Source organism: Branchiostoma floridae, chromosome 11 (genome assembly GCF_000003815.2).
Source record: "Branchiostoma floridae strain S238N-H82 chromosome 11, Bfl_VNyyK, whole genome shotgun sequence".
Classification (NCBI taxonomy): domain Eukaryota; kingdom Metazoa; phylum Chordata; class Leptocardii; order Amphioxiformes; family Branchiostomatidae; genus Branchiostoma; species Branchiostoma floridae.
The window spans coordinates 17669117-17689303 of NC_049989.1; the positions used below are offsets into that span (position 1 = coordinate 17669117).

A 20187-nucleotide genomic window follows, 5' to 3' on the forward strand; every position below is an offset into this window, starting at 1 on the left:
AAAAAAAAGTTCTTACAAAAATTGCGAGATGAGCCTGGTCCATGTGTTTGGACGGAGTATTTCCTAGCGGACTGCTAGAGGTGGGATGTCACAGACGTCATAGCGTGCGTCTTTAATAACCTACAAAGAAAGGGCGAGATCTTGTCTCGCTGGAATATGTGGGTTGCTTTCCAGACCAGTTGGCTAGACCAAGGCCAGTTCTCAGCGCTTGGTGCAAAGGCAAGGGAAGCCAACGTTAGATTCTGATTTTTGCGAGAAAGTTTTTTCCAGTGTTTGAAGTCTAAGTCGCACCACTGGACAGCATGCGTCTTTAATAACCTACAAAGAAAGGGCGAGATTTTGTCTCGCTGGAATATGTGGGTTGCTTTCCAGACCAGTTGGCTAGACCAAGGCCAGTTCTCAGCGCTTGGTGCAAAGGCAAGGGTCCTACAGAAGCCAACGTTAGATTCTGATTTTTGCGAGAAAGTTGATTTTTCCAGTGTTTGAAGTCTAAGTTGCACCACTGGACAGTATGCCTCTTTAATAACCTACAAAGAAAGGGCGAGATTTTGTCTCGCTGGAATATGTGGGTTGCTCTCCAGACCAGTTGGCTAGACCAAGGCAAGTTCTTAGTGCTTTATCACCTCTGGGAATGAGGTTCACCAGGTCCTCCCAAGGGGGTACTGTTGGTTGTGTGTTCGACTCCTCACACATGTAACTCAAGATCACTTTCAATGGCTTTGTAAGACTTTTATCTTTGTGGGTAGCTATTGAAGTCCCCAGTAATATTTTTGTTTGGGAATTGCAGTATTCCAGGGGAATTCCCCCCTTCCTGAAAGAAGTGTGGTATAGTCCATTGACAGCTGGTCAGCTGTTCCCAGGTGACAAATGATCCCCTACGGGAGGGGGGTTGCCAAGATTGATTAATGGAAGAAGGGAAGGGGAGAATCACTAACATCTGTGAAGGATGGCACAATGTCATGGAGGCATTATGACATTGCTAATTTTAATGGGAGGATATACCATTCATAGAGAAGGGGGGTGAGATAAAACAGCTTGTTCTGCAAGAAGAAGCTCAACCTCCACCACCCTGTTGGTTTTACATGTACTTTCCGCCATACCTTAGGATGCATTAATCACTGCCTGATATTCAGCACCAAGGCCAGTTACAGTATGGTGTGCAGCAAATGTGTGTAAAAGGCAAAGGTTAAGATAGTCACAGCCCTTTTGAGAATGTAGAGGCAGTGAGCTGTTTTCCACTGTGTTTAGGGCATGTTACTGAAAGGTAGAGCCCATTCCTTTCCTTCCTCTGCCCATGTGCCTCGACCACGTTAAACAGCCTCATTACCCACACTTTGGGTACCTACTGGCTGCAAAATACACCCGATATAATTATTATTACCCCAAAACCAAAGTCAGGTACCTATTATTACACCTGGGTAGAGTGAGGAAAGTCATATGGTGTCAAGAATGCCAAGAATTGAACCTGTGACCATTTGAAGCCACAATGGATTCAAGATGTTTCATAGATAATCTTTATTGACACGACAAAAGTACAGCGACTTTCGTAAGGTCTACATGTATAACAACTACTTACAGTACAACTAAACACATATATATGGATATCTATAGGTATGGATACATCAACATAAAGGGTTTAGCATGTCATTTACACTATTGGTTCTACGGTATAGACAATCGTGGATATATTTGCCTACTTGTACACAATGTGGATTATCGCTTCCCAGAATGTACTTGAATTTATCTATCGAACAGAGAGTAGCAAAGTCTTTAGAGGAAGTGGAAAGTAATGTGAACAGCTCTGTGCGTTTATCATCATATCGAGAACATTCCATAACGAAGTGACGTTCGTCTTCGATCTCATTTGGGCAGAATGGACAAAACCTCTGGTCACGGGGAATTTTAGAATATCTTCCGGCTTCTATATTTAGTTTGTGACTACAGATTCTTATCTTTGTAATTGCTCTACGAAGTTCGAAATTGTGTACATTCGAAAGATACTTCTTTTGTCCGTATCTTTCCTTTAGCGTAGAATAAATGGAAAGTTTTGAGTTATTCTGGATAGAAGAATGCCATTCTTGAATGTATATATCCTGTAAACGGAGTCGTAATTGGTCGATTAGCGTATTAACATGATACAACCTCGGGTTTGTCCATACATACCCAAAACCATTATAGTTGAGAATGTCAGTTACGTGATTTGTCCAATCGTATTCACCGGAAAGTACAACATCATATGCTTCACGTAGTAAAGAATCTTCGGGTAAGTTTGCTAGACGGTGCCAGTATTTGATTAATTGTATCTCAGCGTTGATCGAAATAGGAAATGACCCTAACTCACCACGGATGCCGTCATTTGATGATTTTGCATGTACTCCAAGTAAAAATTTTTGGAAATTCATGTCAATGGTATCAAATTCTGGGATACTAATATGTGAAGGAAGTCGTATGTTTTCAATTGCGAAGTTGTCATTTTCTAATTTCATTCCTGATGCCAGTCTCAATAATCTATCCTTGTCTGATCTTTTCTTAAAATGGATGACGTAAGTATGAGTGAGGTCCGAAGACACACTCTTTCTAACAGTTGCAGGAAGATTTCCCTCTAAATGGAGTTTGTTTAAAAAGGAAGAGAAAACAGTTTTGGGTGAAGATTCTGGAATTTGTTTTGATACAATAATTTTGATTGTTTTAGAAGTTTGGTCAAAACATGTGAGTTCGGCTCCGTACAGTAGAATAGGCAGTACAAACTTGTTGAAAAGGTTCATTCCTAAATGAATTGGAATGTTCTTTTCAGAGAATAAAAGTGACTTCAATTTGAATAAAGCTCTCATGGCTTTAGTCTTTAAATATTTTCTGGCTGCTTTAAACTTACCCGAAGAAGTCAGGGGAATACCAAGGTAAGTATAACTGTCGGCTACTTGTATTTCTTTGCCATATATATAGAATTTGTTTGATAATCTGTTAATAGAACCTTTTGTAAAAACCAGTACTTTCGTTTTGGATACATTGACCCTTAATTTCCATTTGTTGCAATAAGCTTCCAGGTTATTGATACAATTCTGAAGCCCCTCTTTCGACAATGAGATCAAGGCTAAGTCATCTGCCCAAGATAGACAGTTGAGTGATTTAGAATTCAAAATTGCGGCATCACATTTATCATCAAAGCATTGAGGTAAGTCGTTAATAAAAATATTGAATAATAATGGGCTGAGATTGCAGCCTTGTCTTACTCCGCATGTGGAAACAAAGGGGCTTGACAGGCCATTTTGTAGTCTGACAGTATACTTAACATTGAGGTACATGGATTACAATACATTGAAGAATTTCCCACCAACACCAAGATTTAACAATTTGTAGAATAAACCATCCCGCCATACACTGTCAAACGCTTTCTTCATGTCAACAAAACAAACATATAATTTCCCTCCCTTTTTTTCAATATATTTCTCAATAAGAGCTTTCAGGATAAATACATTGTCAGAGGTTCGGCACTTTCTTCTGAATCCGAATTGAGTGTCGGCTAGCAGACAATTGCTTTCAACGAATTTCTGTAAGCGACTATTTAAAAGGAATGTGAACAATTTGGATAAGCAGCTTGAGATAGCGATTCCTCTATAATTATCTACATTAGATTTGTCGCCAGATTTAAAAATTGGTGTAAGGATGCTTGTGTTCCAGTTAGATGGAAACTTGTTGTTGGAAAGGATTGTATTAAAGAGAATGACCAGTGGTTCGCATATCTTTTCTGCCCCATATTTCAACATCTCGTTTGAGATAGAGTCAATACCACATGATTTTCCAGATTTTAGTGATTTCAAACCATTCATAATTTCTGGTGTCGTGAAAGGGTAATCTAATGAATTTGAAGTGTTTTTATCTAGATGTTTAAGAGAATCAGTGACACTTTTTTCAAAAGTACTGTCAAAATCATTGTTTTTTACCAGATTATTTAATCCTTGAAAGTGTTCTATCCATTCTTTACTTGTGATATTAGGATCTATATTACCGCTATATTTTGTGCCGTTTACTTCCTTATCAAGAGTATTGAACAATGACCAAAATTGTTTGGGGTTTTTCTCATTTAATGTTTCTAGATCACGTAATAGATTGGCTTTATAATTCCGTTTAGAATGTTTTATAATTTTTTTGTAGTCTTTCAAGGCTGTGAAGTACTTCGTTCTGGTTTCTTGTTTCCATGGTTCTTTCCTCAGTTCTAAAGATAATCTTTTAACTCTATGACGCAGGGACCAACAATTTTGATCAAACCAAATTTTGTTCTTTTTGATTTGTGTCTTTTTCTTGTTTTGTATGTTACGTCTTATTCTAAGAGAGCTTTTGGAAACATCTAATAAAATTTCAGTGAAGCTTGTTACGGCCTCCTCTGACGAGTGAAATGTTTTGTTGCAGAAATTCCTCAGTTTTGAACGCGTGTTTTTGTTGTTTATAGTATCTAAATATAATTGTTTGGATTCGTCAGTCCAAATAAATTGTGTTGGTTTAGGATTATAACATTGGCTATCCTCCTTCAGGACTAGAGGAGAGTGCTTTGTAGACAGTGAGAAAGAGATGTGACAGTGATCGGAGAATGGCGATATAGAATTTACATTCATATATTGTATATCGGCTAACATCGACCTTTGAGTGATGCAATAATCCACCACACTTGAACCATTATAATGGTAACATGTAAAATCACCTTTCAGATCCCCCGCGAATCTGCCATTCAAGATGGTCAAATCAGCCGACGAGCACAATTCTATAAGGCGTTTACCGTAATTGTTTAGTTTAGAATCTCTATTATTCCTTTTCTTTGTATCTAAAACATCTTTTGTCAGGGGGTCATCCGGGGAATCAATACTAAAATAGGTTTCCAAAACAGATCCTGTTCTAGCATTGAAATCCCCTAGGATGATTATGTCGCCAAGATTGGAGAATTTGCAGATATCAATGGATAATGTATCAAATGGGTCAACTTGTATGGAATTTGAGGATTCAGGAGGGATGTAAATGTTGCAAAGGAATAGGTCTTTTTCGAGTCCAAAGAATTTTTTGTCAAGTTTGCACCAAATGCTGTCGACTGAACTACTCTCTAATTTTTTAATCCCCTTTCTGAGCGAACTTTTGAAAATAGTCGCAACCCCACCCGAATTACGTTTTGCCCTCTTATTTCTACATCTATTACTACTAAACAAACTATACCCTGGAAACTGAAAATCTACATAATTATCTGCCCAGGTTTCTTGTATACAAACAATATCACTATTTCTAAAGTAATTACAAAACTCTTCCTCGCTAAACTTCTTCTTAACACTACCTTGGATATTCCAACTTGAGAAAACTAGCGCAGATTTTTTCTCCATGTCCTTGAAGATAAAGATATTGAAGGTGCATTATAGCTACAAGAAGTAAGACTTAAACTATATCATCATATCAATAAACAAGTATTCAAGTAAGACTTAAACTATATCATCATATCAATAAACAAGTATTCAAGCTATCAATGATACATGTCAGTCATGAATAGTATTTGTACACAATGATGGAGTCTCTCTAAATGAGCGGTACATGGTCCGTATGTATAGTAATAGGGTTAAATGTAACAATTCATGAAGGTTTACCTTGGTGGTCGTGTAGAATCATATGGCCAACTTTAAGATATAAGAATGTCCCAAACTTTGCGAAGTCGGTTCCCTAGCTGTTTCCACTGTGGGCCGGGATGTCCGAACTTGCCGGCTTTTAACCAGGCGGGCCTAGCGACTTGTCCGTTTCCGCTGACTGTGTTCCTGCTTTTTGTAGTCGGTCCAAGCTGGCCGGGAAATCCGATGTTAACTCCTTTCGACAAGCCAGGTGCAGCTTGTCCGGTTCCTACCGAAGTGTTCCTATGTGCTGGTTTCACAGTGGGCGGCTGGTAAGGTGGCTTCCTAGACCTCATGACTGGAACTGGAACAGAGCGCGAAAAAGAAGGTCCGTTTTGCATGGGCGTCCACTGGTTGACAGGAAGACGGGCAGCCTGTGTATCTGTCCAGGCGGGTGACTGTCTCCCAGCCCCAGGCCCGGGTGCTGGGTACAAGGTACGCTTGACGTCCGACACAAGCATCTTGGTGCCGCTTCTAGGATCCAAGTGGATCTGGTCGGGGAGGTAGAGATGCCTGTCCTGTGTCAGTTTGCGGTGTTTGATGTACTTGAAGTTGCCACTCCTAGACAGATTCAGAACTTCTTGGTTATAGTTCTTGATGTTGATATTGAGTGTGGAGTTATCATTTAATCCCCTCTGGAGGACCTGTGAGACTGCTACCTGCGCTTTAGGGAACGATGCTTTGGTCACCTCCAGTAGTCTGCGGGTGTTGTTCAGGGTTGTATTGACTGAGTCATTTCTCTGCTTGCTATTATCAAGATCGTTGGAACCGATGTGAAGTATAACTTGCTGAGTTGTCGAGTCGTTGATTTGTTTGATACAGTCAATGGCTGCTGTCACTGTGCTGGTTCTGACCAATCTCGTGGACTTTCCATTGAAAGCACGTTTCACATCTACATCTCTGAAGATGGAGTCCGCAAAGATTCTCACTTCGTACCTTTGATGCTGACTTCCCGTACTAGTGTTAGTTGCCGACTCTTTCACACTCGTGGCTGGTGAAGGGACTTCACGGCTCTGTGTTGCAATTGTTGCATTGTCATGGGCAGAGGGAAGCATGTTTGCAATCTGCTTGACAATGGTTTGGTTGGTAGCAGCATTGTTATCTTGTTTGTCGCTTTGGATGTCATTGTCATGCACGTTGTTCAAGTTTTGCATGTCCGTGTGTGTTGGTTTTGTACAACCTCGGCAGGTACGGTTTTCTTCAATCTGTTTTAACCTATCAAACAAATACTGAAGTTCTGAGTCTTGAATTGTGATGGCTTGCTGCAACTCTGCATTCGATGCAGACAAGGCGTCGACTTTGATGGACAAGCCACGATTCCTCTCCATCCAGATGTTCCGCTCTATTGTCATTTCTTGAACTGTCGCGTTTTTTTCTTTCGCTAGTTCCTCTCTTTGCGACACTAGATCTTTTTGGACATGACAGATGTTGGTCTGTAATTTGTTGACTACCTTCTTGATGTGGCTCTCTAGTGACTTCTGTGCTGCTTCAACTTTAGTGGACAGTTCTTTAAGCATGTTGGTTTGAGACTCTTCCCTCTCCCGTTCTTTTGTAAGCAGCTCATCCCGTAGCGCGTTAAGATTATGAGTCATGTCGACAAACTGTTTCTGTAAATCGCCAAAAGCAGCATCGCTGATTCTCTGGGATTTCTCAACCGCAGTCAACCGCGCTAAGTTTGGCATATCTACGGCTTTTGTTGTAAGCTCACTTTGTTCGCCATTCTTAGTATCAGAGACCTGTTTGGCGCGTTTTTCAATCCTACCCGGCCCTTGATCTTCCGCATCTCTACTTACGGGCACTTCTATGTTCCCGCTATGTTTTGCGCTTGTATCAAACACAATCTGTATCTCTTCTTCCATAACTTCACTTACGGGTGCTTGCAGATCTTGTAGGTTTCGAGGATTGGCGCACTTGGGTAAAGTTGGTGTTTCATGGACACTGCTATTAAAGACTTGCTTTGGTGTAGTCGATTCTAGTGTTACCGTAGGAAAGTTGTCTATGGCGTCCCTGACGCGTAGGACGCCATCTTTGATTGTTGACCTTGTCTGCATATCTACTTGGGCGTTAATGTTGACTAAGAGTTCAGGATACAAAATGTTCATCCACCACTTGGTGCATTGCCCTTGTACCATCAATCCGTGTTTCTTGTGATAGAAATGTACAGAGAGAAGACCTTTACCTGACTTCCTTGTGGCTGTGGTGGTCTGGACCGTCATACATGTAATGCCAGGTGTGCTTTTCCAGGTGACAGTTGTCTCCTTGGTCCTTTCAAACGTTTCGTTGAAAGCGTCCTTGTGGGCTGTGATCCATTTGTCCAGCTGTTTGGACCGCAGTTTAACCCCACAGAAACGGGATTTATCTTGGTCTTCGTAATCGAAGGCAAGAGACTCGTCCGCGGGAAGTTGGTTCAGGTTGACATTCCAGAACTTCGTACCCGGGGTCTTGCGTTTCGGCGTCTTGGCGTGGGTTTTGGCGTGGTCCTCGGCGTGGTCACCCATTTTACAATTAAAGTTCTCCTAACAGTCTTCAAAATCTCCAAATCATATACAGAATATGCGATGTATATATAGAATTAGTATAAAGTTCCGATAACTCACTTCCTGTAGCGTTAACACCTTCAATATAGAATCAAAACCGGAGACCTCGTGTTGCGTGACCGTACTCGTCCGCCATCTTGGATTGCAATCTGTTTACATGTTTGTATAAGACTACAGTCACAGTCACACAAGGCTTTGACTTGGAAGTACTCAAAAAACTTTTCAGTACTTTTTGTTCTTTATCATGAGACATGACTATTACACGACACCAAGGACAACTCTGTATTCCAAAAATGATGCATGGATCAGCCTTGGCCTTTCGATTCACCATCTCTTCTTTAGCACTTCAAGTCCAACGATCTGAGGCAATAATAGGGGCTGGGCGTTCCTCCATCCCGACGTTGGGAATTGGATTGTGTGTGGGCGGAGAATAAGGAGGCAGCAGGGGAAGGGTGGGTTGGAATGTAGAACTAAGTGGTGGCTTGGTGAAAGATAGTGAAGGTAATCCCCTTTAGCTCACTGAAGGGCTACTCTTCAATGCTCAAAACAGAAAAGACAGACGACATGTACTGTATTTAGGGGTTCATTGTTCCAGTAAAATTCTGATAGCTCTGTTCAACAAGCACAATGAACAGAATACCATCCCGTCCTAAGGACTGTGACCCTTTCTAGTAGCGTGCATGTTGGGTAAATGACATTGCCGGAATTTTCACTAACAGCTTCTTGGTCCAAAGGCAGGGGTACTAACCAACGTTAGATTGCGGTTTTCTGATTTATGCGGGAAAGTTTTTTTTTCCAGTGTTAGAAGGCCTTAATCGCACCATTGGACTCTGCACCCCACACGTAACTTATAACTTAATAAGGCCTGTATCACCAGAGGTACTAACCGAAGTTAGATTTGGGTTTACTGATTTTTGCTGGAAAGTTGTATTTTCTGGTGTACACTAGTGCTAGAAGGCCTAAATTACACCACTGGACTCTGCACGCCACAGTAACATATCAGGTTTGTATCATCAGCTCTGACCTCTGTTCCAGCCCTTGTGATACCCCGTATAAAAATGATGCATGTGATGTCTGCAGAACAGAGACAGCATGCGGGAGACTCAGGCCATAAAATTCCACCAGCAAACCCCAGTTGGGATTAGGGGCTTTCCAAAATGGCTAAACCAGCCATTCAATGTCCTTATCAAGGCAATAGAAACAACATCATCAAAAGAACCACTGCACATCTGCATCTAGGAATCTATACCAGCACTTTCTGACATAACGTTATAGACTCTAGATACCTCAATACCTGTATGTAATGTCTTTCATAGGAAAAGAAAGATGAATGCAGAGGAATGTTGATGAGTTCGAGAGAGTGGAAGCCATTTCTTGTGAAACAGTGCAGTGCGTACATTAAGATTAGAAATCACCTGATTGACTGGTAATTGAATAACATGGCACAAATCATGTCAGTAGATAGTCATCTCCAGTTCTGTAAGGCTGATTTAACGGCGACGTGAAAACTTATCACAAAACTGAGCAACTCCACATACTTCATGATTGATAAAAGGGATTTCATATGCATCAAGGACTCCTACAAAATGCTCATTAAAATCTTTAATAACAAGTGCGTAATTAAATACACAAGATTCTACTATCTGTCAAACTGCTGTAAATTCAATTATTTTAGCAGGGATTCAATTTTGTTGTAGGAATAGAAATAGAAGAGTCTTTACTGTGTTTCAATTTTCAAAACAACAACCCATATTCATGGTGTCATGACTTCGAGTTAGAGAGACACTGCAAAACCGCAAAAATAAAACAGTCGCGAACATTTCCAAAGTCAGGGATTCCATACACAAAGATTTACGGTATTAATTTAACAACATCACAAGAAATGAAATCACACAAAAAAAAGTGAGAAGTGATCAACATCCATTCTTGACAATGTACCAACAAAATTCCTTTTAAAGCAGCACTTCCCACAGGAACGAAGTCGCATATCCATACTGAACAGGAGTTTAACTGCCGGCAGTTTTAGTCTGCCATCTATCTACCCGAGACTGTCAACTGGGAGGGTAATTACAATCCATCCTGGCTTGTGGTGTAGAACAATGCACTGGAGCTGATGCAGTTGGAACGCAATGGGGTCAGTGGGACATCTGCTGCTAACAAATAGTGTTTCATTTGCTTTTAATCTTTATTCTACATTGTATATAAAAAAGATGCACTGGTGCAGGTGGCATTGAAAATTACATGCACCAAACAAATTTTACCTGCACCGCTCTGAATTTAGGAAGTATGGATCACACTAAAAATAGTAAAATTGTGGTAACACTAACAGTCAATGCAGCTAATAAAAATCCAAATACACCTACGTCATAGGACATTTATGTATTGAACACAGTACATAGAACAGTGCAAGTTAGGTGCAGGTAGACATCAGAAATACCTGCACAATTTTACCTGCACTAACCTGCATATGCAGGTGGTATTTTGAGCCCTGAATATATTTCATTGCAGGGCTCGAAATTCATTTCTGGGGCTAGATGCACCAGTGCACCCAGCCTAAAAAATTGATATTTGCTTTTGTGGAGAATGTGATGACGTACATATAGCCTAGCCACTTGGACATGACGTCACTGTGGCAGATATCCTTTACTACTGGCACTTTGACATTCAGCACCAGCCTTTTGAAAACATTAGTTGGGGTAATTTGCCTTGCATGGTTCCTTTATATTTTATGACCTGATATGGTGCTAATAGGCACTGTTCCTGCGGGTAAATGGATTCTCTTTTGCTCATGAATATTCAGTCCACAAAAGGTAAATGGTGACGTAAATATTAGACATGATTAGTAAAGCTTTTTTCTTCTGTCATTCTTGTTTTAGGTGAAGCATGATTCTTCTTCAAGAAGCTAAACTATAGTAGTACTCTAGAAGCTAGTTAATTGCATAACGGATTACCGCACACTTCTGTTTATTGCACGGAATCCTAAAATCCCAAACAAGTGCAGTCCAGCAGGATAACTTTGCCTTGTTGTACCACCCGGATAACAAGCTAGGGCCAACCCTGGCATCGAACTCTGACCCACAAATTCACAGATTTTCATCCATATGGCAAAAAGCCTTCTGGTGAAATGAAAGGGAAAGGAATGGTCATTAAAAAAATGTAGTTTCAGCTCCTTTTACACATGTACATGTACATCGTAAAATGGCTTCAACAAAAAATGCACACGACCTTAAGGTGTACAAGACTAGTAAGGATAAAACAGCTCGTTTATAGACCAGCATTTGCACCCATTCCCCCTCCCCAGCAGTGTTGACAGCAGCACCAAAAGGTCAGCTACCGGTGGCAGCACTGTTGTAAGTATCGTCATTAATACCACTTACCAGCAAAATTGATACCGCTATTACGGCCAGTTGGTATGGGGTGCTCCCCATCTGTGTGGAGACCCAATTTTCACAAGAGGACATAAACGCTCCGGGAGATTTCAAATCGATCCGGCGCAAATCTTGCCAACTCCATCGGGAATGGTAATGCCTAATGTTGAGAAGACATGGAGGAACATTTCCTCACAACTTTTACAAGTCATTCGACCAGATATAATGTCGTTTACCAGCACCACCTTCGTAAGAGGTAGGATGTTCCTGGCCAATTCAAATGATTTGATATCAAAGCTACAATTCTTTCCCCAGCTACCTTGAATTTAACTCTCTAAGCAAACACTGTTTCTATACATTTTTTGTTCTCCAAGGCAATACTGTAAATGAAGAAACTTTTGCAGTGGTTTAATGTTCGCGGTTTTCGCGGCGGCCACTTCAGCACAAATTTAAAACCACCGCGAACATTTTTCCATAACAGTAAGAGACTACAGTGCATGGTGCTACCGCGAAATCAAAACCACTGCGAAAAGTCCATTTTTCCGCTACTGCGAAATCAAATCTCTGCGAACTTAAATGCATTTACAGTATTCAACTTTTAGACATCCTATCCGACCAAGTGTAGTGTAACCACCTTGCCCAAAGTGACCTCACGATTGGCGTACCAGCTAACACGATGTGACAGAAACACTCGGCCTATTGTAGGCAATCACGGAGCATGCACAGTTTATCATATCACTGATTACAGACAGTAATACCGAGAGGCCTGCCGGTCCATCATCCAGGCAGAGATGAGGCAGGGAATAATGGCGACCGCTAATAACCAGCTAGATTACCTGTCAAGTATAACTCCAGAAGTCATAAAGATCAAGAATAAACTCCACATGGATATGTACTTCTATATATATGTGTGCATGCTGCTAGGCTTGAAATACTGGGTGCATACGTATTTTTGTGCACCCAAAATTGGAGCCGTGCGCCTACATGTAATCTTTGTATAGATATTTATTTATGTAGGTATCATATTCAGTATAATCTTGACTTTCATGTATGGGACTCTTCCATCTATTTCAACTGAAGTCAGACGCCACCGGTTAAGCCTTGCTGGACATGTTGTTCGACATGGCCAACCAGCCGGTAAACTGCTCTTTTGGTCCCCAGAAGCAAATAGGAGAAGAGGGCGTCCATACCTCACGCAAAAGAACTTTATTGAAGCAGAGACTATATGATAAGGACCTCATTGAACTGATGAAAGATAGAGCACAATGGAAGCAGAACTATGTGAATGCTTCAACTTGTTAAAACTTTAAATAAAAGTATGAATGTATGTATGTATGTATGTATGTATGTATGTATGTATGTATGTATGTATGTATGTGATGAGGAAAAAACTAATATCCGCATTGCTAGGCTTGAAATCATACAGGGGACATACATATTTGTGCAACCAATTTTAGAGCTGTGCTGCTGATTTTTAACTGGGTGGTGCACCTAGATATTTGTGCAAGGTTACATACAAGAAGGTATTCTACACACTAGTACGCAGCATATTCTTGACATTTTAGAGAGGAAAAAACTAAAACCTTTGTTGCATCACTTCTGTAATAATAAAGTCTAAAATTTTGAAGCTAGCTATTTAATTTGCTTTCATACAAGTAACCAGAAAAAAGGTATTTTGAGCGCTGAATGTATTATTTTCAACCCTATGGCTCGGTGATACTAAGCAAAATCTACTCTATATCCTTATGATATCTGACTTATCAAAGAAACATCATGCTATTCTGAGCTAGGTGACATACTAGGATACTAGTAATATTACAAGATCAACTATGAAAATCGATTAGCAGTTGTTGCTTCCCTGAGGGCTGGCATAATGCATAACTAACCGCTCGGTGCTTCATTTAAAATTCCCCACCTTAAGCACAGCTCCAGAATTGATAATGGGATTTCCTCTATCTTCAGGCTAAACTTTCATCAAAAATGTGGGGGTGCAGTCGGTAAGGTGTTGGGCTCAGACTCAAGAGGTCTTGAGTTTGAATCCAGCCATGCCACCGATCTTGTGCCCTTAGGAAAGGCGCTTTACACGACTTTCCTCACTTAACTCAGGTGAAAATGAGTATCTAGCTTCGGATAGGGCTATCCCTTGAATAAGACATGTTTTGGAAGAGCCACACCCCACGCACTTATAAGAACCCACCACACTTATCCAAAAAAGTTGGGGTACTTCCCAGTGTGAGTGGATCAAACCTACAGACTGGTCTCTGGGTTGACATCTTGAAAAGGTGATAGTCACCTGTTATGTCAATTCTTCCACAAACGTGCTAAACCTCAATAGATACAAATGTAGATAGACAAAAAAAGACATATGTGCATGCCTTCAACTCCCCACAGATTAAACTTTACGTTTAAGGAGATTCTCAAGCAGAGTCCTTGCATGAAGATTGTTTTGCTTTTTGTTTCATGTTTGTGTTTTCTTGTGTGTCTGAAGTAGTTTGAATACAGTAGAGTGACAGGATGTGAGGGGGAAAATGGTGTAGCTGCAGACTGGCAGGAAGTGGAGGTTGAGTCTCAGGTCTGGCCACACTGACAGGAAATTAGGTCAAAGGTCCCAGAAATGTGCACAAACAGATTATCTCGTTATTATGAGAGCAAGTGGGAAAATGTATTACCGTACTCTAGACAGAATAGCAAAAAATTTATAAATTATAATGAGGAAATAATACTAGAACTATACAAAAATATTTTACGGAGATACAGGATCTTTTTTTTTTTTTTCCCTGTTGTTCCTTAGATATTTACAAAGTCAACAAGGTGAGCTGCTACATGCTAGCTTACAAATTGTTTGCTAAAATAATATTCTGCTCACAAGATGAAAGTCATTCAATAGTGGAGTTTGCATACATATGAATTATTAACAACCCAAATTCATCTTAGTAAAAGTAAACTTTACAAAAGCCTTCACTTTGAGGTACTAATTAAGAAATGCCTACTGACTTTTGATTATTTACATACAACTTGGTTGAACTAATAATAGGACAGATGCAACTAATATTCCTTTTTCATCCGACTACTTTGACCATACTACTTTACTAGAGCTGTATAATTATATGGAAAAGATGGCATCCAAAGGCCTAGTAACTTGGCTAGTGGTCAAAAGATCAAGAGGTCACAGGTTTGATTTCTAGTAGTAGTATTACTGGCTTGACCTGGTATTTTTGGGACTGGAAATCAAGAAAGGCACTTTACGTGACTTACGCTCACTCCATCCAGGTGTAAAAATAGGTGCCTGACTTTGTTTGAGGAGGTAAAGGGTGTAGAAGGAGAGGGATGGGCTCTACCTCCTAATACCATGCCCTAGATAACAGCCAACTGCCCGTACGGCCTAAAAAAAATGCTATGGGACAACCTTTACCTTTACAATTTGTACAGGAGGTAGTAACCTAACGGTAAACGGAGGTTGTCCAAACGACCTTTGTAACCAGAGAGCCAAGCTAATCGTCTGTTCACCCATTAACGTCCACATCTGATAGATGACGCGTTGAGGTCACCATAGAGTCCATTTCCACCTCTGCATTTGTGCTAATGTTGAACTATCTGATTACAACTCAACACATAGAATAGGCAGATAAAATAGGAAGGTGACCCAAAAAAGGGCAGGAAATACTGAGTGTGAAACTGTGATGCATTTTTGTGCACTGGAAATTGGAGCTATGCACCTATTTTTTGTGGCTGCACTGGTGCATTTGCATATGTACGTAAAGGTACTATTTGTATGCTAGTAATAGTATATGCCATATTCTCAACATTGAATTTGAAGTGTCAGGAAAATTGACAAAACCATTGTTCTATTACTTGTCCAAGATCCTGAAGCTGGCTACGGAATTTCAAATTCAATGACGTTTGTAATTAGATTTTGCTGACATTTTACTAACTTTCCATCTTGAGCACCAAAAATGTTTCCTGTGCACGCAACATTTTATGTTAGGTGCACCAGTGCACCTACTGGTTTTCCCAAAAGTGAATTTGGATCCCTGCAAAGTGATCTACGTTCATTCTGGTACTGATTTAGATTCACAGATATGTCATTCTTCCCTTTGACATGCACAGCTTCTGGCTTTCTGGAGACTTATCTTCAGCGCTGATGAATAATAGATGATACACTTCTCTGATTCTCAGGCTCAGTTTCTTAAGGCAACACAGACGCTGACACATTATTCCGACTAACGTGCTATGATAACAACAGCAGGCCTTAACCCTAAGGCCTTTCATTTTTCACTGGAACATTAATATGTAATTATACTCACTGATAAAATACGTAGGATTTCTACTTTGCTTTTGGTGGTCTCTTTTCACATCTGATGTTATGAGAAAGATTTGTGGAACATTCATGGAATGCCATAAGTATTCAGTACGATGATTACCACACAAAACATCCTTTTACATGTTAATGCCGTAATTCCAAATATACAATATACAAACTGTATATTGAACTGGAATTATATGTGACAAAATAATTGACACAAACAATAATAATAATTATGTATATCCCTTACTGTTACTTGTTTTATGATGAAGATGAAATTTTCATTAATGTCTCTCTCATATTATTATTTATCAAACTTATAATAAGTTTCATAACTGTAATGTTGCATATCAGAACCTTGATTTACTTGACTGACCGTTTGGTGAAGCTTACTCTCGGTAAATGTCACCAATTTGAAAGGAAGAATAATTGCTGCAAATGTCAAAGCGTGTGCACCCTAACTCACAGCAATCAATCATGGAAACATAACAGGTGGGGCAAACAAAGGCGTTTATTAGTCGACAGCTACTAGAGAAAATAAACAACGCTTTCATGTTGGTAAAAGTAGCTTCACCCTGTAAATGTCACAGACGATAAGTCATATTTTTGATGTCACATGAATGACTTTGTATGTCTATTTTGCCGCCGAGGACAAGGATGACAATGTTTGTTTAGAATAAGCAGCAAGGTGAGAATGCTATAATGGGAATGCTGACATCACTTTGCATGTAAACAAGACCGGTGGTGTGATGACTTAAGGGGAGGGGCCACACAGTCTGCACTACAGGATGCTCACAATCACATGGCCCTTCATAAAATAGCCAGACTGCATACACGGCACCAAATATATAACTACTATAAACATTAAGACATAACTGTCACACCCATGTTTATGTGTTACACCTGTAATGTAAACGTCACAACTGATCAAACCAGAAATAAAGCATTAAAAAAATGTAGCTATGTTGTCTGCTGCCCCCCTTTAATGCAATGAGGTCATTCCAGGCAAATAGATAGAAAACCAATTTCCAGTACATCAGTGAGCAGTCCCCATGTGTCATAACATTCAATTTCTCTGTAAAAGGCCAAAGGTTTAGGCCCGGGTCTGCCCGGCTTACTTTATTGAAGGGTTTGATACAGTGGCAAAAACTGCAAGTTGATTACTTAACACCGACTCCAACCCAGGAGGCCAACGGTCTCGGATCACTGCCAACGCCTCGCAGTGAATGGTGATAAATTCGTCCATTATTTGCCTTTCAGTTGATTACAAACATGTCTCATGGAAATATGAACAGACAAGAATGCGCTAGCTATCTGAGATGGCCTCTCAAACTATTAGTCATAGCTTGTGCACCTGCTATGGTAATCTATGAATATTGGTATGATCTATCGTTAAACGTTTGTGCGGGGTTAAGCTACAGATTCCCATTGGTCCTATTGTCAATAAAATTTACATCTTTCTGAAACATTGTTTATGGCTTGCACTACTTGATACTGCTGTGTAATGACTGCAACCACCTGTGATGTCCAATTGTAAATTCCAAGTACCAATTTTTGGCGACGCCTCAGGGGCGGAGGCATTTTCTACAGTATTACGATCGCTTTGAAAGAATTTAGAAAATTCCACGAATGCATTCCCTTGGGAATTGATTTTTGGCTAAACCGCAGGGGTGTCGTCCATACAGTGGTCATTGGGGACTATTCTAGCTGTTATTTTTCTTTGTTGAGGCATTCTTTGTTTTCAGGATTAATGATTTAATGTCTTTTCACATAGCCGGGAATGACTGCGCTCCTTGCATATCATAAGCCGTACACACAGATTATTACGATGTTTCGCATGCTTTATGAATTTGCAATGGAGACCAATATGTCCCAGCTTTTTGCCGTTATGTCTTCTATAACTTATAAGCCTGTGCTTTTTACAATATGGAATGAAATGCTGTCAAGTGGTTATCGTTTGGAGTCACAGAGAGCCTGATTTTGAGTGGTAGAAAAATAAGATGTTTTAAAGAAGACAAGACCAATATAGCACAACTTTTGCCAATAACTTTTGAGCTTTGCTTTTACAAGATGGTATGATTTGCTTCGCGAGGTCAAAAAAATAATGAAGACCAATGTGTCACAGATTTTTGTCGATATCTTTTTATGAAATGTGAAATGTTATGCTTTCAGGTGGTTGTCTTTTGGAATTGAAGCTGGTGTGTTACGCCGAAGGACGGTTATACCGGCTATATAGATACAGGTTACGTAAAGCCTGATTTTGAAAAGTTAATAAGTCACATGTTTCAAACAAGCCATGAAACCAATGGGTTTCAAGTTGTTTAGATTCTGCTTTGAAGACTAGCATAGCTAGAATTAAGGAAGGACGCAGAGACAAGGTTTTCCGTACACTTGGCACGGGTGACTGTTAAGATGGTTTGACGTTACTATATACTAGTAATGCTGGCCTCGCTAACCTCGTTCTTAGCTGCGGATCTCTCTTTCTCTTCTGAACTATACTCTCTGACTCTCTGTCATACAAATACATTATATCTCGTGGTCACATTTTGGCGTATCAAACAGACAGGTCTTGTCACACCACAAAACAACGGTTATTTCACCTACGGTCCATTCATATACATATAAAATCAACTACTACAATGTATACACTAAACAGGGTTCTCCTCAGAATTTTTTAGTATAGTGGAGGGGCTGGTAAAAATAACCTGCACCAACGCGCTGCGCTTTCATGAAAATGGGTTCATTTTGCAATGACAGAGTGTCAAATACTACAAGTATAATATATTGTTGTGATTCCTTTGTTGTGAAGTGGCAAAACGACTATTGTTTTGATCATCGCTCATTCACAAGTTTTTGCAGACAATGCTGACTGGAAAAGTGATGCCACTTGGCACAAAAATCTGTGAATTGTCATTAATCTTAGCAAAACTAACAAAGAAAATAGGGAAGAGACACACTAAATTTGAAAAGTAGTATAGTGGAGCTGGCTAGGAGTATAGTGGAGGGCCTCCCTTATTCCATCCTCTGGGGAGAACCCTGCTAAAATACATATTCGTGATATAAACAGTCAATCAATCAGTCAATCCGTGAATTCTCTAACTGGTGTCATGTCAGGTTATCTATACATGTACAAGTATGATCGCAATCTATCGGCTGTACGTCTTGGCTCTGCTACTGGCCTCTACTTCCCTCATGTTGCCCTCCTCCTGTCGATGGCGCTGTTCTGGATGTTATGTGGCTTCCCTCTGTTCAGAATTTGCAAGCCGCACAAATGTATATTCTGGCTCCTTCCAGCGATGGCCACTTCTGCATATTCTTATGTTGGTTTTCTTCATTAGTACATACACCTCCGGTTTGATTAGGTCCGTCGTCGCTGTGGTAAACTTATGTACGGTTCTTTGTTGTACATATAAAATCCACTACTATAATATATACACATTATATATACATATTCATGATATAAATCAGCCAAAACCAGCCCGTGAATTGTCTAACTAGTTTTAGGTTTTCTGTGGTTGTGGCAGTGCAATCGATTTGCTGCTCCAGATCTGCTACTGTTCTGGCATTTCTTAGGCCCTCTCATTGTCTTCCTTCTGTGGACGGTGCTGTTCTGGGTGATGTGTAGCTCCTTCCCGACTTTATAAGGTGCACAGACGTCTATTCCGGTCCCTCCAGCGATACAGCTCGTCTCAGCGACTTGCAGTGGAGGGACTCGACTGACTTTGTGACGGAACTGTTTCGTCCTGATGGACACAGGTACGGATGTCAGGTACGTCTGTTGGGATCGAGAGACAACACAAAAATGACATCGCCCGTTTCATATACTATACGAATATACTGATACTGACACTAATGGTTTATTCCAAAGTCACCCATAACTTTGTCATCGTTGTTGTACGTTTATTTGGGTGCTCGTCACAGCTATTAAAGATATGTTGTAGGAGCTGATGTTGAGATATCACAAATAAAGAAAGATGAGTCACAGTGTGTGGCGTGGCGGTGTTGTTGAGTCCAAGTGAACATCGTCATCATTGCTCTTGTTAAGTATGGTCGGCCTGTAAATGGATCGAGTGAAAAGACACACACACACACACACACACACGCACGCAATGTTATAAACCATAACAATATACATGACAGGACTGTTGAGTGGGCATCACAGAAGTCTTAGACAAGGAAGCAAGTCTGGGGACATATGCAGAGCAAATGACTGGGAGCCAGACACAAGAATCCACGGATAAATCCTATCAAATTTCCTATCCGATCACTAAGGTCGTTGTCGTCCCGTTCAACATAACCTTTTACTTAACTTAACTTAGCAATCTAAGTCGACTTAAACCAGA

General features: G+C 40.3%; 1 protein-coding gene across 1 annotated transcript in view; it reads right to left on the bottom strand.

The window, feature by feature from the left end:
• LOC118426420 (syntaxin-like) overlaps positions 1–20187 on the bottom strand; it is a gene marked incomplete in the record, with an annotated part of 66181 nt that overhangs the window by 40470 nt on the left and 5524 nt on the right.